General features: G+C 31.5%; 1 protein-coding gene across 3 annotated transcripts in view; it reads left to right on the forward strand.

Moving 5' to 3' along the window:
• Positions 1-23,759, forward strand: part of LOC130903746 (calcium release-activated calcium channel protein 1-like) — a 65,085-nt gene that overhangs the window by 15,195 nt on the left and 26,131 nt on the right. The window contains exons 1-2 of one of the 3 annotated variants that reach the window (XM_057815997.1): positions 350-445; positions 17,436-17,700. The exons of 1 other annotated variant lie outside the window; for it this stretch is intronic. The gene's annotated coding sequence lies outside the window, so the exon portion shown is untranslated. Of the gene's footprint in view, positions 1-288; positions 446-17,435; positions 17,701-23,759 lie in introns of those variants that run through there. One more of the 3 variants, XM_057815995.1, reaches the window with a different exon arrangement.

Genomic DNA, 23,759 nt, shown 5'->3' on the forward strand with positions numbered 1-23,759 from the left:
GTATTTTCATTTATGTACCTACTATTAGTTCAAGTAATTTATTTGAAAAAAATGTACATTAAGCAGTATTTTCAGTTATGTACCTACTATCGTATATACTTGTGGACCATATTGTTCATGAATTTAAATTATTTAGTTATTAACCATGCGAACCACAATTCTTTTAAAAATGATTTCCATTGAGATGGGAGTTCCCAAATATCGTAGAAAAGTGTAAACGCATAATTGGTTACCCAACTATTTTATAATTGACTTCCGAGTAACGAAAATACCTAAGGATGATAATCAATTCTGATATGTTTGTCGAAGCACGATTTAAAAGCTTGTTGAATTTACCGGTTATTACTTCATAATAATGCATTGTAGTTAGATTTGCGCTGTGTTGATTGTGATTATTGTTGTGGTTACTGCCACTACATGAAATCTTCTTCTATTTGATTTATAAGTAAGTACTTTGATTTATATACACACGGGGATTAAATATACAGCTCACTACAATAATTTTATTCCTAGATAAAATAATCCCTATATATATCGTTTGCTTATTTCTCGATAAAACGTCTTAGTTTTAGTTCTTTTTTGATAGAAAATTAGTTTAATACTGAAATATTTGTCCTATGTACCCAGCGTCACAATCATTACAATATACTAGATACTTGATTTTTAATATTAGTTCTGTTGTTTTTGGGTGTTTTAGATTTTAGTTTAATGAAATATATTATATCCTCTATAACTTATACCAATATCAATTTTATCGAAATAATTAATTTGATAGTTGTTGGTAATGTCCTTATACATAAGGTAAGGTAAGGAAATGTTTTATGCTTTGATGTTTAGTTACTGTTTTGTTCCTCAATTGATTCTAGTGTCTTTTAATCATTTTGTTGAATGTGATATTAATCAGTTTTTCAGGATAATTATTTTCTTTCAATGCTGTTTCTGCTTTTTGAATATCTAAGCATCTAAATTCAGGATCTGATAGTTGGATAATTTATCAGCTAAACTTATATTCACTAATCTTTTTTGTGATATAGGATGACAATATTTGAAGTTTAAATATCTTGAGGTCATTCTATTTCTACATCATTGTTAATTTTATATAATGCGACATCAACTAATTTTATTTTGTTGGAAACGTCCTGGGCCGCCGAGGGAGAATGGCAAAGGGGACAGATTATCCCGGGTATCAAGCCCAGGGGGGCCTCACAAGTAGCTTCATTTTTTTATTTGTACTTTCATGTATCAAAATGTTTATAATTTATAAATTTTTTCATATACCAAAATTTACTTATTTCGAACATAGCTGTGTAACAATGTGTGAAAGCAATAATGATTTGTATTTTTATTAGACATTTCCAGACTATATTGCATTTTTTTAGTCCTGTGAGCCTATTAACCTATTGGTATAGAAATGTTTCATAAAAGCTCAACTCAAACCGCACCAACAGACCATGAAATACCAAAGCATTCAATTATAAAAACTCAAAAATTCTTGAGAACGAATTAAATACAAGGATAGGAAATTTTTAGAAATTGTTCACATACATAGGAACTAGAAAGATAACCAAGACTGAAAAAACTTGACTAAAATTTGTAGTTCTATTTTATAAGAAAAATTAATGCAACTACTAATAATTTATTTGAAGGCTGCTGCTTGTTTTTGAATTGTAACAGTGAGCAATGCATTATTTTTTGTGGTTAAAACTATTTATATGTAGATATTCATATTGTAGGTGTTTAATATAATACAAATTCTCAATGTCAAGTCACATTATGATAAACACCGAAATAGGTCGAAACGTCAATTTTTACTTGTTCTTTGGAACTTATAGTTTCTATTAAAAAGACCCAAAATCAAGCAAAACATAAAAATGTCTGAGAAGTAAAAGGTTGCAGAATTTTTTTATTTTGACACCATCAAAACTATTTCAATCTTTAAACAGTGGCGCAAGGGTTTTTCGGGAACTGTAAACAACAGAAATTATGTAAGCACTATGTATAAGAAGTGAAGTAAATTTAAGAAGATATTAGAAAACCTTACCAGGGAATATAAGGTGTTGCTACAAATTTACTGAAATTTACATTGATTTTAAACTGTAGTAGATGTTGTAGATAGAGCACGTTTTGGAATCGAAACTTCTCTATCCATCTAATGCTGGCCGTGAAATTAACTACCACCAATGATTTAGACTATATTTCAGCTTTTTTTAACAGTAATATTTTAGCTCCAACACTGTTGAAACAATTTAAGTAAAGCACTCCTCCAAACCAAGAAATTCTGTAGGATAAATTTCAACCGCTTAGATTTTTTTATGTATTTTTTGTTAATGGAAATAGAGTACTTACTCATTGTTAGGTTCAGTAACTATACTATGTTCGAAATACAGGGGTTCATTCTTTTTTTCCGAGTTGTAGATCGTATCAACATGGCTTGTAGAGACCCACTGATTATTTCGGCTAAAAAACCTTTTTGGATTTATCAAGGTCCTACTTAAGGGGGTACTACCAATTTTATGAGAAAAAAACGAAAAGTACAAAAACCGTAAGCATCAGGAATCTGTCAAATACGCTGTCCATGAGACTTTCTCATATATTATCTTTTATGGGTGGTAAATAAATGAATAAAGATACTGCCAAATAAGCTGCTATGAAATTGCGGTGAAATTTTTATTTCAAGTTCTTTTGAAAATAAAAAAATAATATCAATGTTTCATTTTTTATTACTTTCAAAGGTTTACGGTTTTAATGGGTTCCAGGTTTAGTTGATTTATTGTTGACAAACTGTTGAGTAATTACTAAAAGTCTTCATAACGATGAGATGAGGAACATGATTCCAATGACTGAAGAACAGCAGGGGTGCGGACTCAACAGATCAACGGTGTACGCAATATTCATAATACGTTAATTAATAGAAAACTTCATATGTTTTGTTTATATTATAAAGTACGATTAAGGGACATATTAAGGATTCTTGAGAAAAATAATACACACAAATAAATATCAAAAAAATTATCCAAGGATATATAAAAAGGATCAAAATCAGAACGAGACTATCCAGACTGTACGAGAGGGAAAAATTTTCAGCCCTATACTATTCAATAATATACTGCCGGCCGTGAGCATGCAAGTTATTAAAATTATAAAAATACCTACATGTAGGGGTGAATTTCCACTTACATGATATCTATTTAAAAAAATTTGCGGCTTGATCAATTTTACGCAAAAAAATCACAAAGTTTGTAGATTTTCAAAATGCAATAACATCCAAAATAACAAACAAAACAAAGATTCTTTTCATTTCCAAAAATTTGCAACTTTATTGTTTGAATTTGTACCGACGAAAAAATGCGATAATTTATAACGGTTTTTTCATAATTATTGAAAAACACGATCTTAGGGATCACTCTCTCGAAAGTGGCTGTTACATTGTCGTCGGTGGAGGTCCGGCGATAGGTTTTTGATTTTGCTCATATTGCTTGAATAATTTTTTTACAGTTTCGGAATTTATGAAGAATGATATGAAACGATTATTTTTTATTTAAAGTTTCCCCACACATATTAATAAATGAAGTACGTAAAGATTTGTTTGACATAGACATAATCGGCTATCTAAGCAATTAAACTACTACTAAATTGAAAGTCACATGGATGTTATTGGATGGATCCCAAAAGGCAGTCAGGAAAACTTTGAGCCTAGCTGTGTTGCACAGTCACTGATAAATGTATTTATTGTTAAAAATGCGGATGCATTGCGATTTTATTTAATTGTTTATAATCGAGAAAACAATTTTATTTTCTATAGATCAATACATCAGTCGAATTACCACATTCATATTCATTTTTCACCACCAATCAGGAACACATTTTTTAACTTTTTTCCAAAGCAAAATGAATATTTTAAAAGAAACTCTTGTCACTTGGTAGTTTGTGGTAACAGTTTTTATTCTTCCTATGAACAATCACATTTAGTTTCATAACCTATACCAATAAAATAATTATTCCAATTAGAAAACTACATTAAAAGTTTGACTTTACATTGAAGCAAAAATAATATCTATTTAGGAGCTATCGGTTGTCATTTGGTAACAGCAATAATAGCATAAAGAAACATTATTCAGTCGTATCAAATAACAAAGTAAGGTACTTTTCAAACCACTTTTCTAACTAGCTATAGGACTAGTACTTTTTCGGTTTCAAAAACATGTTTGATGAATCACAATCAATAAAAATAATTGAAAATAAAACAATAAAAAAATTTAATCACAATTAATAAGGTACTAATCAGAATGTTCATCATTAGTAGCATATTTGGGACACAAAATCATTTTTTGTTTTCCACACAAACTGCTGTTGCATTTTGTTGCCCTTTCTGTCCTTTGGAGGATTACAATAACTGCACCTTCTTCTTGTCTGCTCTAGATTACTTGTTGGTGCAGTAGCTAAACGATTGTGGCGGTTACTTGCCCAAAATGGCTCCCATTGTGAATCGCGATTCTTTCGAAATGCGTTGATTCTCCAGACATTAATTCATATATGGTTCAGCCAGTCCAAAAGCAAGGCACGTGCGTGAACTGAGAATTCCTCACAATCTGAGTTCCATTTGAATATTACGAATGCATTTACACCTGCCATGTCGAGCATTCCAAAAAAATATCTCATGGGTCATCTCCTGCTCTTCCTTTTTGTTGTTTTATCGTGGCAAAGTTTGTTTGAGACATCTACACCACCGTTTGTTGAGTTATAAAACTCAATTATCTCCGGTTTTCCTGAGTCACCATTCTCTTCCCTCCTTTGGTGCATCATTGACAGAAGCAGAACCATTTTTTAGGTTTTGGTACAGGTATCTGTGGTTTATTTTACGAAGGAAGTTATCAGTGTTTATATTTTTATTAGTTCCTGTTATTGTTGAGGTGAGCTTCAGAACATATTGAGCAGGAATTGGCTAATCACCTTTCTTATTCGTTATCTTATTTCCACTACTACTATAGGCTTGAAAACTAGCTCCAGTTAGTGAAATATTACTTAGCAGAACAGTGTATCTAGTTCCGAGAGTCCCTCGAGGCCGATTGATAGGGTTCCTTTAGCTCTCGTACTACAAATAGTTGGTGGAGGAATGAGACACTCAATATGGTAGGAAATGGGCCGGATGTGACCCCCACCTTACAGTTAAAGGATTAAAGCATACAATTTTTGTTAAAAAAATGTTGGTACGACAAATTTCTGATTTTCGGTATTGAAAAATGAATATTTAAATTTCCCATGGTAGAATGAAGTAAAATAATAAAGTTTTATTTTTTTAAAAATGAGATAATTTTTTGCAAGGTTCTTTACGTTATTTACAGATACTAAAATACTATTAGCGCTCTACGCGTTCTTTTGTATAGTCGAGTAACCAAAATCATAAAATAAAAATCACATTACAATATGAACATTAAAATATTATAATATAAACAACCGACAACTCGATAAGACGGCGTTCCATGTGATTTATGTTTTTTTGAATAAAATGTGAAGTAGGAGATTCCTGTACATAAAAAATAAACGTTTTTTATGTATGAAGATCTGCATATCATTCTTTATGAATTCAGCTACTGTAAAAAAATTAGTCAAGCAATACGAGCTCAATCAAAATCCTATCGAAACATTGATGTGCGGTGCCACCGGACCCCCACCGTTGACAATGCAACAGCCGTTTTCGAGAGAGTGATCCCCAAGATCGTGTTTTTCAATAATTATGAAAAAACCGTTATAAATTATTGCATTTTTTTGACGGTGATTGTTTAACGTCTGTATATTGGGCAGCGGTCCCTGATAACTGGTCGGCTGGATAAAATCGAAGCAAAAATGTACACTGAAATTGTATGGTGATTAGGATAGGTATTATAAATTTCAGGGTAAGCTAAAATCGTACTTATGAGCTTCTATGTTCTTTGCATTCTTTGGTGTCAGCTTTTGATCAGTAATCGTGGCACCCACTTCGCAAATAGCTTTTCCATAAATAATCTTTTATGCAAAATTTTCAGGAACTTTTATTCGAAGATTGCTTAGCATAAAGGCAAGATATTTTATCAACAATTTTGGAATAGTTACAGTAAATTACTATCAGCATTATTCTCGTTCATATGGCAACGTTTGAAAGCATAGAACCACTTAGAAATTATTAAATGAGATGGAAGATTTTCAGGAGAATATTTACGTAATTTTTCATCGCTTTTTTGCATAAAAAAATATGTTTTACTAACACTTGAAATCCTTTTTTTCATATTTACTAAATAATTTAATAAATAACTGTCTTCGTGTTTTTATATGAACAGAATAAGAGCTTGGAAAAACAATCTTTTGAGTCTTGATTTCCAATTTAGATCTCCTTCAAAGATATGCAGTCCGAATTGATTGTAAATAACTTTTTTTCATAAAATAATGAAAGAATATTCAAAGTAGCTTCAAATTATTTGAAATACTTTATCTATAAGTAAAAAAAAAGAAAATTCGATACATTATTTGTATAGTAATTTAGATAAAGTCAAGAATTTATTCAAATGAAGCAATGAGCATTTTTCAAAATGAATTACTTAACTTTACCGACGTCAATAACAAACATTTTTCTGTAAAAAACATCGAATATTTAGAAGTCTATATCAACTATAGTATTCTAATGACGTCAGTTTTGAATTTGTACTTATCATGTCATGTTTTTAAAAACTTTAAGGCTCTGTACATGTCAAATTTCATACTTTCATGAAACATCGCATACGACGCTCCCTCTGGTTATTATTCTTAGCATTTGATTTCAATTATCCTCATTATTCTTTTTATTGTTGATGTTTCAGCTCTTGTCTGAATAGACCGTACGCATGCATGTTTTGAAATTTATCATCTTGTTTTATGTGCTACTTCATATTATTTCTTCATATTTCTGTCAAATATCCTCCTACCTTTGATACTTCTATCCCTTTAGCTTGTGTTTCCTTTATTAAATCCCTCTTACTTGATATAGTCATTGCCTACATCTAATTGACTGTGTCCATTGATTCAGTGAACTAGTAGTTTTATTAGAATTTATAAAATAGAGCTATAAATTTTACTTAGATTATTTAGGTCTTTTTAAAGTTATTTCGTTCTTAATAATGTGAACCATTTCCAAAATTTCTCTCTTTTTCGTGTATTAGATTCCGTTTCAAGAATTTTTGAATCTTTATAATTGAATTTATGTTTTTTTTATATTTCATGGTTTGTTAATGCAGTTATATTTTTTTATTGTATTGATGACCTCTTAATCTATTCTCTAAATACTGAGATGTCTGCCTTATGTAGACAGACATATATAATATTACTTCTTTTGTTTTCTGGTGTTTTAGATTTTAATTTAGTGAAATATTTGGATAATGTATTATGTCCTTCATGACTAATATCATATTTATTGAAATAATTCGATAATTGTTGGGAAAGTCCTTGTACATATGGTAGGGAAAAATGTTTTTTGTTTTGATGTTTAGTTTCTGTTTCGTTTTTTAATTGATGGTAGTATTTGTTTATCATTTTCTTAAATATGTTATTATACATAAGATGACATGAATTGAAGTTCAAATATCTTGAGGACCAAGTCGGTTTCGTATACCATTCTGTTCTTATGCTATTGTCAATATTATATGAGCAAACTTTCTTGATGTCCTTGATTTTAAAAAATTAATGTCATGTCATCCTGTCACAAAAAAGATCAGTGATAATAAGTTTGGCTGATAGATCTATACAACTTTCAGATCCTGAATTTAGATGCTTAGCTATTCAAAAAGCAAAAACTGCATTGAAAGAAAATAAGTATCCGAAAAAAATGATAAACATCAAAACAAAAAACATTTTTCTTTACCATATGTACCAGAACATTCCCAAAAATTATGGAATTATTTCAATAAATATGATATTCAACAAATGATTTCAAAAACCACACAGAAACTTACAGTAAAAGTATTTATTTACCCTACGGCGGCCATTTTTTAATGGGCATAAGCTGATTTTGATAATTAGTTAGATTGCTCAATAAAACGACATCCGTCAAATTTAAACACGTGTTTTTTGAAGGTTAGAGCAAATTAAAAATAGGGCAATCCAGAACCATGACCTGCGCAACACTAATACGGATGACAAACAACGTATTAGACACTATATCCTGGTACTCCAATATCTGTTCTTTGCCTTTGAAAACTATGTTAGAATAAACTACTTTATGTGGCTCCTCTCTAAACAGGGTGATTCATAATAATTTTTATACGAGCTAACTTAGTAAAAGCATTAGATATGTCTTCATATAATAAATCTGTCTGCACTTCTTTAGTACATCCATATGGAAATTCTCCCGTAACATCTTCTGTACTTGTTCTTGGAGTTTCAGTATTTTCTAGTAAAACCTAAATATATTCTTTTATAAAAAGATAATATTAAATTACATTTTGCTCGATTGGAGTTGAGATTAAGGACAGACGTAGTCTTTGAGAAGAAGTAGGGTTCATCAAGCATCTTTCCCGGTAACCTTTCACAAAGACAGGATTGATTATTGTACGAAGTATCTTATTCCACCAACTACAACTTTAATATAGTTCCTTTACGATAATTACATTTCGTACATTATAATTTATCCTGTTTTGTATCTTTTAACGGTTTTTTCTCTTTCGTATCTTTTTTGTTTTGTATGAATGAAAGCTTCACTTGTTTTATAGCTCATATTTAAAGTGAAGACTCTATCAGAGTTTAATATATCCTAACTAATATATATTTAAGAGAATTCTTCTTCTAGGCTGCTGTGAAGCACTTAAAAGTTTACTAATAATACGTACACACCACAAATAAAGTGATTGGAGCATACTCTTGTATATCTCGCTTTTTCTACTTTTATTATATCATCTAACCATCGTTTTATACGTTCCTTGGACAGCTGGTCAAGATGCTGTTTATGTTTGAACCGGGAAACCTTCCACTTATAGAAACTGTCCATATAGGAGTATTACATATATGGTTTGAACGACATAATCGACAAATTGACTGACAGGTCTATTTTCACACTTTATTACCGCACAAAATGTTAGGTATCGCAAAGAACTTTTTGATTTAAATGAAATGGGTAAGTTAAGTAGAATTAAAATGTGTGTGTCGTCCATGCAGCCACATTTGACAGCTCTTTAGATAGGCCTATCATTTGAATTTACTAATAGTAGCGCCATCTATATGTGAGTGACCTAATATATCATAGTAGAGTGTGAACGGTCTTGTATAAAATGTGTGACGAGCGATAAAATATATCAAGACGTAATATATATTTAGAACAGTGAATTTAGTTGCAAATTACAAAATTTCGTTCCACGTATAAGCTTTTTAAACTAATTTCATAAATTTAAAAAATTTAATTACAGAAAAGTATACATTATTTGTACCATCTAATTTATTCCGCGGTCGAATTTCATAATATAGGAAAATTGCTTTAAAAAAAACGTGTTGAATATAGTAGATGAAAAAGATATGACGTAATCGGATTATAAAATCATATGGTAGAAAATTGAAAACACTGTACTTCGAATTAGTTGCAATTAGGAGACTTGACACAATGGTTGTTTCACTTTATAACCTTCAAAGTATAAATTAATATAAATATATCTGTGAAGCGTACTGTAAAGTACCAACTATTTTTTAATTCGGTGAAACGATTAGTATTTTATTAAAAAACTATTGTTAAGATATCAATCAGCATTGACGTCAAAAAGTTGAAATGGATTTTGTTCATCAAAACTTTCTTTAAATAGAACGTATTTGAGATTAAGCAAATCAACTTACGTGCATTGAGAAACACTACTTAAATATTTCTTACAAAAAGAAAACTTTCATAGAAGTTTTCGGAAAAACTTCATTTAACAAAGGTTCATTTAAACAGTTTAACATACATTGGGGCTAAACCAACCCAAAGCCAACATTTTCGATTACAATGAATTTCTTCGATTTATCCAGACTCCATTTCTATAAATCACCATTATCGAATTCACTGTTATCACTGCTACCAATTTATGAAAATCTTTTCTATGTTTGAGAGTGTGCTGGCGGTGAATTTGTTATTTAACAGTATTTAACATTGCCGAGAATCTAAACGTTATGTGTTTATATGCAACATTGTTTCAAGAGACGTGAAGACAAATTTAATGGGATAAAAATCGTGGTGATATGGTGGCAATCTCAAAATATTGCGACATTTTGTAACATCTCTGCTTAAACATCTTTATAATATTAATAAATGGCATGACAAACGTTGTTTTCTCACATACATTAGTTCTAGGAAATATAAAAATAACTAACATTGTAAGTTTGTGCGGGTACAATTATGATTAAAAGAGAAATGAACCGATAAGTTAGCTGAACAATGGTTCAGGTGGTGATTAGTAACACATCGGGCATTTCTTATCCAAATAACGAATTACCACTTTGGAGTGAACTTAATATTCAACATCAGATTCATACTGGGATGTGAGTTGAACGAATAAATCTGATGCAAATGCTCGTAGTAAGTGTTGCGTTGTTGATCAATAGCTCTACGTCTGTTTGCTACGAATTTGCGTGTTTCTTTTCGCTCTAATTGTCTTTGTTGATTTCGTTCATCTAGTGCCTTTTGCGATTGTCATTCTTGCTATTGTCACACGCACATCTGCCTTTTTTTGTTGGAATTTTTCGCCGTATCCTCGTGCTCTTATATCTTGCATGACTTTGATTGTTCGACGACTCAAATTGGCTTTGCGTTTTGTGGGCATTGCTGACTGTACATAGAACATATAAATCATATAGAATCATACAGAACATATAAACTAATCAAATTAACATACTCATTGATCAAAAGTAGTCACTTGGTATTGTATTTGTGTTTGCTTATTAATTGACTTATCTTTCACAATAATAAAACACGTATATTTATTAAACACGTACACATTTCAGTTTTTATTTAAAACTATTTCCAAAAAAGGTACAATATGTACAGGTACGGTAATGGCCGTTGCTAGCGAGAGCACACAATATTCGTTTATTTAGGTATATAAGGGTAAAAACTGTCTTTATCAGTTATTAATAAACTGTGAATAAATAATTATTTCACTGGAATTTGATGATAAATTTACTTACGATGAGAGTAAAATTAACACGAGACTATGGTTTGATCTTTATTTCCACAGTTATTTTAGGGAATAATAAAACCATTCTTTGAAAGAAAGAAACTTTAATGATCTACAACTATGATATCTAACAGATCATATTACACATATTATAAAACAGTGGTTATGTAAGTTTAATAAAAATTAATTTGAATTTATAAATTCGCTACAAGTTCTTTGAGCATTAGGGTTAATTTTCTTTCTGGGTTTTTCACGATTCAAGTCATCTCTACCATTACATAATAAAAAATATTTTGTATGATTTTTTAACTTTTCAGTACACGTGCTTATACATTTTTCAACACATGTGTGATTTTGTTTAATTGACTTTCTTATTTGAAAAATACGTTTTTTTCAAGAATTTAATTTTTTAAGAATTTACTTGGTAGTAGGAAAAATAGTGTACACAATTCATTGGAAAGTGTATTTCGTACTCGTTACGTTTCAGCACTCACCGCTATGCGTTTAAAACTGTATCTAGTGCGAGATGTATCGTTCTCCAAACTCGTTATGTAATACCCTTTTTATAATTAATATTTGACCACCGAATCATTTTTTCAAATCTGAGAGCAGAAAATAATCCGAGGGGGCAAAATTCGGCGAATAGGGTGCATGAGGTAGCAATTCAAATTTTAATTCATTAATTCTGGCCATTGCAATAAGGATGTGTGAGTTGGTGCTTTGTCTTGATGTAACAGCACTTTCTTCTTATCCAAATTCGGCCGTTTTTGCTTGATTTCTTAGTTCAAACGTTGCAATAAGTTCGCATAATACTCGCCATTTTTCCTTTATCCAAATAATCAATGAAAATTATCCCACTCTTTGCCTTCTTTGGAGCCGGTTCTCCCTTTTGAGTCTTTGAGAAACATCTCCATGACGCTGCTTTCGTTCCATTGTGAGAAAACGTGGCACCCATCTTGAGCATAGCTTTTTAATGTCCAAATTTTCAGTTAACATGCAATGTACCGCACTTTTTGAAATGCCTACTATGTGTGCTAGCGCGCGCACTTTCAGTTCACGATCAGTACCACTTTCTAGATTTTCCTCCACTCCATTTCTGGAGTCGTTACCTCATTTGGTCGACCACTGCGATGCTGGTCTTTTCATTATAGAATGTCATCATAGCTTACGAGATACCTTTCAAGTTTTAACTTTTTGATGCCATACTTATAACATTTATTCAATTGACTTATAGAGTTAGTATCTTCCAATAAAGAAACTGCCTCAAGTGTTCAGCAGTATAATTGCTACATATATCCACTTCAGCTCAGGAAGAGGTTTATTTACTAGCAATTTGTTTTCAATGGTTAGGTTAGGTTAGGTTAGTATCAAAATTTCTTCCAATAACTGGTAGTTAATTGTATGTCCAGATGGATATATAGACGCTTTTAAACAATAGAAAATTTCTTCCAATTAACTAATCGTTTTTTCTCAGTATATTTTCAAGTTGCTTCCCTATGGTAGATATACTTTTACCAAGTTGATTGTCTGAACAGATAAATGCTTAGGTCTTCTTAAACTTTAGATATTTCACGAAATTATTCACATTTAAAAGTGAACAATGAATGCCTACGAAAAATTAATATTTATCTGCCTAGACAAAATACAGAAGGTGGTTTTTCATCTTACTCATTTTCTATGTTGATTCCCAATGATATAATCTAAAAAAGTTTCATTGTATTTGCGCTTCACCGTGTATTCTAGGTCTAAGTGATGTGAAGAGAAGATTGTCAATTGCTTCGCTTGTAGGTGAATTCCGGTATTAAATACAGCTATGGTAGGAGAGGTCTACTATGTATTGAAAGTCATTCACATTTGCTTACATATTCAAATTGAAAATTTTAAGTAATCTCAAGATGTATTTCGACTCCTCTATCAGTCATCTCATGACCTTCAACTGTTCTGTTAAAATAATAATCAAGATATTATTTAGTTATTAATTTTTTATAAAAATGTAATGTGACAAAATTATTTGAAAATCAACGAATGACTAAAAATAATGATTAATAATTGCACTATTAAAAATAGAATAAATATGTGTATTCTTTGTTTCTTGAAAAAGTTTAGTTATGTGGTAAACTATACAAGGATAAATCATTAGAGAAACGGTATGCTTTTGAAGGTAAGGTTAGGTTAGTTATTATAATGAGAAAACAAATGTATAAAACATAAACAAACTTGTACAGTATTTTACTTAAAATTTATGCTCTTTTATTACATTTCTTATTGAAATAATAAAAATTGACAAACCAGTCTGCAGATCTAAATTAATTTTTCGTAACAGGGTAAAATTGTAGATAACGAGTATTATATTAGGCATTAATTTATTATTTATTCATCGAAACTGATACATCTTTACGAAATAGGAATTTAACCAACTTGTACTTCCAATCTTCCAGTTTAATAGACTTAATTATCACTCTTTGAATAAGCTACATAAATTGAAATCGATAATTAACGAAACAAGAACGGGCAGATATACTTGCAGTCAAAAGAAACTGGAATTTTTAAACTACATTTTTATTAACTGTTGTTGGAATTTTTGGAAACGTTGGTGATATTCATACTGAACATACTGTTTATACTACCACTACACCAACACTCACAATTACACTGTCTGATCATCGTTTCGATAACCAATTTATCGTCTTCAGTCAAATAATTGTGAGTGTTGGTATAGTGGTAGTGTAAATAGTGTGTTCAGTATACATTTTTTATAATAAAAAAATATTTCTACAAGACATATCACGTATAATTTATCTCAAAGTAGATTCTTAATGAGTAAATTAATATGATGATGATACATTAAAATTTTCTTGGTACAATTGGTTTTTAAGATTGATTTAAATAATATGCTGATGCAAACATTAGCTGTGAATTCCCACTGCGAAGAACTTAGGACATGCAAGAACTGGTTATATGAAACGAGAGACTGGTTACGAAAAAGGGTTATTATAAAAATTATTCTACATTCGAATGCTCCCCCCTCGCCCCACACCTTTCCATACGTTTTTTACATTGATCGAACCAGTTCTGGAAGTCTTCTTTAGTGAGTGCCTTTAGGAGCTCGGCCGTTTTTTGCTTTACCGCTTCCATCGACTGAAATCGGGTCCCTATCAAAGCAGATTTTATCTCCGGAAACAAAAAAAGTCGCCCGGTGCCAAATCTGGTGAGTACGGCGAGTGTTCAAGCACTGTAGTGCGCTTACTGGCCAAATACTGCTTCACAGATAGCGCGTTATAAGCAGGTGCGTTGTTCTGGTGCAAAATCGGGCCGCTTTTTACGAACTCGTTCTCGCAGGTGTAAGTCTGATTGACAGCCTGACCCTCTAAAACCCAATCAGTCATCACGATAACTTCAATGTCTAAAAAAAAACGATCAACATGGCTTTGAATTTTGATTTGCTCTCTCGGCCCTCACTAAAGCGCTTACACCACTTAAAATCACGCGCACGAGATAGAGAATTGTTCCCATAGCCCTCTTGCAACAATTTATAGCGCTCAGTCGAAGTTTTTTTTCAATTTAACGAGAAATTTGAGATTGATACGTTGCTCCTGTTTTTTGTCACACACGGTTTTCGGCACGAGAAGAAAACACGTTAATATCAAACCCCTACATCACAAATACTATAATAGTGACGGAAACATGTTTTGGGACGTGCATAGACAATATATCTACGCACTACTCGTTTTTTACCTCACCCATCTGGGGCGCCCTCTAGGAGCACAGTCTCGTTATTTAATAGCCAGACCTCGTATGACGTGCCCCAACAAAGAGGATCCTATGCTTTTCTTTACGTAGAGTTTCTTTAATTTAAATTCATTAAAAATTCACATATTGTATTAGTGGCGGATTTAATTATGTACCTTAGATCTCAATTATTTATCAATAAAATAATAATATAATTTGTGAACTGAGGTTTTGTGTAAGATCATGATTAGTTTCCTATTTTATTTTTAAAATAAATAAATTTGATTCGGTGTTTGTTACGTATCAATAAAAAATTTGAAATCGAATTTCATAATTAGAACATCGGTATTGAATACTGATTGGATTGTGTAAATCGATTTAATAGTATTCAGAGACACTGAGGAAAAATTAAAGTATTTATCAGTGAAAAATTGAATGAGTTGTAAAAATAACGAAATTTTAATTATAATATCAGACCTCTGCTGCAATATTCATGATGGTAATACCCCAGATTAAATTCTATAGAATTCTTAGTAAAACGGAAAAACGAAATTATGAGAAAGATGCAAAAGGTAGCTGATTTGAAGGAACGGCACACAGTGGGCCGAATGGCCAAATAGCGGAAGAAATATCTCGAGAACGGATTAAGATGGAAACCTGGGGTTTATCTCATTCGACTCAGAGTAAAAAAATACATCGAGTTTTATTGCAGAGGAAAATCGCAATACACCTAGCAAATCCAAATACATTAACCTGGGATAATTTTGAGCTTAGTTTTGAATCAATTCCACTAGCAAGAACTAAGCAGGTTAAGTATACGGGCCTTCTTATAGACTACAAACTTTCATGGGAAGCATATATAGACAGTATCTGCAGAAAGATAGCACCGGCAGTTGGAATGCTTGGGAGAACCTTCACCATTTTGTTTTTCAAACACTTACTAATATTATACTACTCATTTATCCATTCCCAGCTCTCATACCTGACACTAGTATGCGGGAATGATGGTGCTACACATCTTCATCCATTGAATGTTCTGCAAAAGAACAAAGCTATCAAACGAGCCTTTGGTTTGCCTCATCTTCACCCTACATCAGGCTTATACCTCCCACACGGAATTTTAAATGTGAAATCTGTATATATACAGCAAGCAGCCAAATTCATACACATCTCCTTTAATGTGGTTAGGATAGTTACCCTACCATCACAGTGTCAGATCAGCAGACCTTCTACGAACCACAACAGCAAGAACTACAATGGGCCAAAGGTCAATTGGATTTCAAGGAGTAAAGTACTACAATCAGCTGCTAAGAGAGACAAGAACTTTTAATGTGAACAGGTTTAATGTGGAACTTTGGAAGCTGATTCAGCGAAACTTTTTTAAAAGCTTGTCATAGTAGGATACTGTACACTATTGTTAAAAATGCTGTAACCAACCAAAACCAACTGAAATGATCGAAAGAATAACGCAATGGCATTGTGGCCAAGGAGAAGAGGCAGACCAAGAAAGACTTGGAGAAACGAAATAAAGGAGGACATAAGAGCACTTAATATAGAGAATTTGAGGGCAAAATGCTGAAACCGAAAGGAATGGAAAATAATAACAAAAGCAGCCAAGACAAACAGTAAACTATAAAGAAAACAAAAATAGAAAACTAGGAGTAATCCACCTCAAAAAAGGATTTCAAAGTACTAAAAGCGATAGCCATAGTCCGAAGGATTGAAAGGCTTGATGACAATGATGATTTGAATTGAATAATCCCTACAATTAAAAATTCCATAGAACTTAAGAACTGGAGAATTTGTAAATAACAAAACTAGGGATTCAAAGTCAAAAGTTGTTCAATCTCAAAAGAAACTTACGATTTAAAATTCAAGGAAATGAAACTAACAGTTTCTGAACATTATTACTTTCTAGGTGCTTTGGTTTGTAATAAAAGGATCCGACGTTGCCAGTAGCTTGTGAAACTTGTCTTCGTTAGAAAAGCGATATCTTTTCCGCGAGTTTCTAATCATCAAAGTCTTATAATTCTTACTCCCACCTTATATATTTCGACTTAGAGAATCGAATCAGCACCGTACAACAAAGTTATACGCACCGCGGATGGCATGTAGCATACTTCTCAATAGTCATATCTGCTGTTTCTTTTGATAAGAGTGGAAATTTTTGTAGATCGATCATTGCATTGCTATTTATGACTTTCAGTATTGTAGAAATGTACAATTTAAGTCATTTGGGTAAGCAAGGTAATGCAACAAATAAAGACTTCAACTTCAACACGTCTAGTTTAAAAAGTGTCCTTCCATATTATGAAAGAAGTCTTTGTTGTAAGTTGTAATCATATCTATAATCTCAATGCTTATTTAATTCGTAACTTATAACTCTCTAATTTTTTTGTTGCCCAATGTGACTCACAAGTGGCTTAGTTGACTATCGTAGAGTAGGGAAAAAATTTGATAATTTTCTTCCCCTCTTTTTACAATTATATACCACTTATTTAGAGTAATGTGTAATTTGGTTAAACTTTCATTATTGTCACGGTATGCCTAATTGATTGGGAATTCCAGGGGGAAAATCACGCTGTTCCTAGATCCTGTAGCTTAAAAAGTGTGAGAATCACATAGTAGAGAATCGAAATCAGCGCTTTCGAAAATCGAATTTTTTCCGCTTTGACACCACTGTGCTGCGTAGCAAAACGCACGCACACGATTATAGATTGAAAACGGCCATTTATGGCAGGATAGTGAGGGAACGCTAACCACGACCGATTTATATGTCCGAGATCACGACGGCGCAGCGCTTCGAGAGAAATCAAAGCAGTGATATATCTGGGTAATAGTATTTAGTTTTTAGCAATTGTCCACGTCTAAGAATTGAGTATATTTATAATGCTATAATTAAATTTTCATTAATTTACTTTTATACATAACATAAATATAAATTTACCGCCCCTTAAAATCTGTCGCCCTGGACTACAGCCCACTCAGCCTACTGGTAAACCCACCACTGTATTGTAATCATTGATGGTACTATTTAACATACAATGTTTATTGTTTATTTAAACATTTTTAAAAGTGTTTGTATGTTGGAATTCATTTGCTTCGAAAAGATGAATTCATCTTGATTTTTTATAAACTAATTTATCAAGATTGTATAATTAATGTTTATTTACATTTGCTTGGTTTTATCGACAATGGCAAACGGAAAATTTATGCGAATTTGTAAATATTAGTCACAAAAGAACGACATATATTTCTATGAATTTATTAAACTCCATTATCAACATTTTGAAATGCTCATAGTTGATTTATAAATTATATTTATATATATTTTTTATTTCGTAGTAATATTCTTCAATGGAATTGTGGTAAATTCATCCAAAAACCTATCTATAAATTTCAGCTAAATTTATTTTTTAGTTAACTTATTATTATATTCTTCACTTTGCTTCGCTGTTCGTTTGTGAGAGAATCTTGCTACACAATTTGGATTTTAAAGTATGTTTATATACTTCAAATCCTTTTCAAAACATACAACACTTAATTGAATTGGATGTATTGTTTGTTCCCGACAACCTATTTTGATTTGAAAAGCTTACTTCAGCTAAAAGGATTTAAATAAAAAGGACTGCAAAATTGGCCAAAGAAAAAAAGCGGACAAGAAGTGAATGATTAGGAATGGCAACAAAAAAACTAGCTTAAATGAAATGTAAAGAACTGACAAAAGAATTTAGAAGAAAAAGGAATGGAATAAAAAAAGAAGGCAAAAAACACAAGAGAATTCTATAATAGAATAAATATAAATGTAGTAAAATATAAAAATGGAAAAATATCAGAGAATGAGAGACAAGTAGAAGAAGCATGCATAGAAAATTTGGAAAAACAATTAACAGAAGATGAAGGAGAGTAAGAGAAAATTACTAAAATTGAGAAACAGAAGGAAATGATGAAATACCAACAACAGAAGAAATCACGTTTAAAACAGCTGAAAATGGAAAATAGGAATAAATGAGTGAAGTATTATTAAAATGAGGAGAAGAAATGATGCATGAAGAATCAGTTGCTGAAGAAAATATGGGAAAAAGTAAATACGTCATTGAGGTGGAGGGAGGGAGGGTTCAATAGAAATAACACCAAAAAAAATTGTTTGAAAGACCGCAAAATTCACAAGGAAATAAAACTATTGAATGCAGCATACTAACTACAACAATGAGAAATAGTGTTAAGGAATAGCGTACGCGGAGGACATAACTAGATTATCAAAGAATAAAAATGTAATGAAAAAAATGTTGGAGAAAATGATTAAAAAGGCAATAAATTAATCTAAAAACTATAGCCGAATCAAATTGATTGGAATGCAGTGAGAAGAGTCAAAGTAAAAAATTTGAACATGCGAGTTTGAAGTGGTGAAGAGCCTCAAGTACATAGGTGTAATAATAATGGACGATGGAGATAGGATAGAAGTTATAAAGATGATACAAGGTGCGAAAAGAGCATCTAATGTAGATAGAACAATGTTCCAGAAGAAATAAGATTAGAACAAAACTCAAAATATATAAAACAATTTTTTTTCAATTTCTTATTTCTTAGATCTTTTGATATGTTTATTTTCCTAAAACATCTTGATTTTAGGTCTCTTTTGATTTAAAATTAGTTAATAAAACATATATATATTTAAAAAATTGACATTTCAACTACTTTCAGTCTTTATTAAAATATGATTTGACACTGACAATTTGCGCATTGATATTAATCAGCAGATCATGAATATAAAAAAATTGAAATCATAATAGAAATCTATTAGTATAATAATTTTTTCAAGAGAAATTGATTTTTCTATAGTTTTTACATCTCAAAAATATGTAATAGTCATCTATCAAATTATTCGTCGTTGCATTAAAATTTACTTGATTTATGTAGGTGATTTATTGATTAATATAAATGCACAAATTGTCAGTGTCAAATAATAACTTTATTAATTACTGAAAATAGTCAAAACGTCAAATTTTTACCTTCCTTCAAACATATATCAAAACCATTCAGAAACATAAAACAGTAATAACATCCATCATGACTTATACTGAAGGAATAGTGAGTTTGACAAAGATGCCGAAATTATGCTGAAAATAGAAAAATAATTATACATATTATTATAGGACCGAAAAAATAAAATATAGTACCTATATGGAATTCCTACTTATAAAGAGAAAGAAGTTCTGGAGGAAAAGAACATGGTAAAGATAATAACCAAAAACAAAAGTAAGATGGCTGGGACATATACGAAGAGCTAGATCAAAAGCTGGGAAAATAATTGTGGTAGAGCAGCTACAAGGTGGGATAGGTCGAGGTGTTTGGATGAGATGGAGATGGAGATGGATTTGGAAAAAATGGATGCGAGAAACTGAAAACAGTTCCTAAACATTACATACCGATTTCTTGGAGCTTTTTCTTTGGTTTGTAATAAAAGGATTCCAGTAGCTTGTGGAACTCATCTTCGTTGGTAGAAAAACGAGATATTCTCCGCAAGCTTCTAATCGTGAAAGTCTTGTAATCCTTAGTCCCTTCTTGTGGCTGTTTCGACAATATTTCGAATCAGCATCATCTTTTGAGAAGAGCTGGAATTTTTCGTTGCATTGGTATTCATGACTTTTAGTATAGTATAAATGTACTATTTAAGTCAGTTTGGTATACAAAGTAATACAACAAACAAAGGTCTACTCTAATCTTTTCTTCTCTTTGCGGTGTTATGATCGAATGGGCAGATAAAGGCAGATGATTTTTGTTCTAATCGTTACTTTAAGACGTATAGTTTGTACAAGATGGAGAGAGACCAAGCTCCACACAAGGGAAATTGTGTCATTGTACGAGGATGTATTGATATCTAGTTAGCCTTGACCAGTTCCATGAATAAACAAAATATTGCGTTACCATAGCAACGAACAATAACTTATTAGAAGTGTCAGTGTAAAGTTTGACGACAAAAAAGTAAACCAGAATTACGCAATAAATTAAAAGAAAAAAGATATACACCGCAATTGTGAAAATCCAAAAAATGGAGTATCGAGCCATCATCAAGTACCTGTATTTAAAAGGGTTAAGGGGTAAGCAGATTTACGAATATACCCTTAATACCCTTGGTGATCAATGTCCTTCGTATGCGACCGTAAAAAATTAGCTTCAAAAGAGGTAAATTTTCCATTGACGAGGATGACAGATTGGAAAGGCCAATTTGGACATGAGAACAATTTCTGCAAAATGGATCCCGAAATGTTCGAATGTTGACCAAAAGCGTGCAAGGGTAGAACTATCGCATTCGATCTGTGCTCGATTTGAAAACGATGTAGACTTCTTAAACTAAATTGTTATTAAGGATGAGACTTGGGTACATTTCTACAATCCAAAAACATAGCAACAATCAATGGAATGGCGACACTCTGGTTCTCCAAGACCTAAGATGTTTCGTGTCCTAAAATCTGCTGGAAAAGTTCTTGCTTCAGTTTTTTGGGATTGCCATGGAGTAATCATGATTGATTTTTTGACTATTCGACAATACTGACCACTCTACGGGAAAAATTAAAGAGAAAAGGCGCGAAAAGCTATATCATGTTGCCATGCAAAAAATTCGTGATTTAAGTTTTGAATTACTAGAACACCCCCCTTATTTACCAAATTTGGCTCCGTCCAACTATCATCTCTTTCCTCAACTGAAAAAAAGTTTAAGAGGTCGTAACTTTTTTCCAATGAGGAGGTAATAAAAGCTGTGGAGGTCTTAGTTGTAGAACATTTTTTTAAAGGTATAGAGACGAGCAGGTTCGCTGTAATAAATGTATCCAATTAAGAGGAGAATATGTTGAGTAATAAAATATTTTGACGTTGAAATTTTGTTTAGTTCTATAGTAGGCTAAGAATTTTTCAATATATCCTTGTATATATAATTTTCACGTGAAAATGCACAAATACATACTTTAGAGGCTTGATATCAAGCTTGTGCATAAGAGGTTGATCAAAAAATGTCTACTAGAACATAATGAATTTCCAAGGTTACCACCAAAAATAAAATAATGACAATATTTGTTTTTCCATTTATCACATTTGAATGAATTTCCTGTGAAACGAAAAAACGTTATTATGTATATATACGAATTGTTTCTTATTATTGCAAATAGTTCAGGTAATTGAAAATTCAAAATATAAAACTGTTATTAAACAATATCTTTGAAATAGTCTTTTTCTTCGAAATATGTATATATGATTTACATTTGAATATTTATTATACTTGATTGATTTTAATTTATTTTTTGTCAATAATATTCGGAAAGTTGAAAAAAAATTCAGAGAAATTAAACGGAATATGCGTTAGGCTCAAATTGCCGACCTGAGTTGAATACAATTATTCAAATTACTGTAATGTTTTTCGTATTTATTTATACTCTTTTTATTCGTGGGGTGAATAAACACTGACTGTTAGGTCCTCAATTTATTTACACACTATACACTATTTATGATAATTCATTTCTAAATATCACTTTACTGATTTGTTCTATTCACTACGACTAATTATTTAAAACTAACTTTATTCACACAAATCATTTATATACCTAAATATAATTCTACAACGTTTTAGAACAAAAAAAAAATAAAAAGAAATAAATAAATAGATTTTCCTAAAAATTATTTAGAAGAATTACTGTAAATAAATCGCCTGCTACTATAAAGATTATATACAAATAAACCAAACGAGTTCAGCCTTTTATAAAAAACATAAAAGACGCCGCGCGAATTCGCCGAAGCTTTTAAATTCCATAGTAGCTGGACAGAGCCGGCTTAGGGAACCATTTTGCGATTTGTTCGTGACATTAACATCCCTAAGGCAAATCTAAATTTTTTAGTACAAATTGATGTTAGTATACATTATAATATACATTTTTTTAACAAAAAATCAATAATTTTTACTTTATAACAGAGAAAATGTCAAAATAATGTCATAAATATTTAGAAAAATTTAAAATCTTCTTTGGACTAGGATTTTGATACTAAAATTGGGGTTTGGCGGGATTAGAAACAAAAAGGGGTTGAGCTATAAAAGTGAAAATTATCACAAAAATTGCAAAGTATCTCAAAATAAAATTCAATGTTTTGTAAAAATTAAACAAAGTCTTCATTGTTATACTAGATAACACAATTTCTGTATCAATTTCCTCATCAACAATAATGTTTTCGGCTTCATTGTTGAGACCTTCGGCTTATTGGTTTTTCGATAGCGACTCGTGGTTTCTCCACCCTTGTCCAAAGTGCTCTGTTAACAGTTTCACAACATCCTTTTTTTCAGCTTTAATGCCAACCTCCTCTTGTTGATGGCTTTTGGGTTTATGTTAGACATATTAAACTTTTTGGTGGATTGAACTTAAAGTGCCACAAGTTCTGTTTTTTTACACTTTTCCAGATTCAGACTTCCAGTCTTTAACCGGGACAGTGACTCGTAACAAGATGAACGGTTCCATGTTTACAACAACTTCCCCTGCCGGGTGGAAAAAATGAGTGTCCAACTAAGGGAAATGTAACTTTTATAGATGTGACATGATCCGGAGCATCAGACGTTAGCCATTTTGGAAGCATAGCAATGAGGATCGAATTTTCATTTTGCCCTCGCACCCAACTGCAAAACATTTCACTTTGGTTTTTGCCATTCATCAGAATGCAAAAAGTTTTTGGCAAATTCACTTTCACATCACGTATAAGAGTTAACATTTGCCTTTGTCAGTTTGCATTTGGAATTTCCGGTTGTTAATGTAAAATTGTAGAATGTCTGCTAAAATAAGCAAGTTAGTCAGGGACTCGTGAAAGAAGCAGGTTCTTTTGACAATCAAAGGTTATGTACAGAGCATCATCATC

This window comes from Diorhabda carinulata, chromosome 2, assembly GCF_026250575.1.
Source record: "Diorhabda carinulata isolate Delta chromosome 2, icDioCari1.1, whole genome shotgun sequence".
Taxonomy (NCBI): domain Eukaryota; kingdom Metazoa; phylum Arthropoda; class Insecta; order Coleoptera; family Chrysomelidae; genus Diorhabda; species Diorhabda carinulata.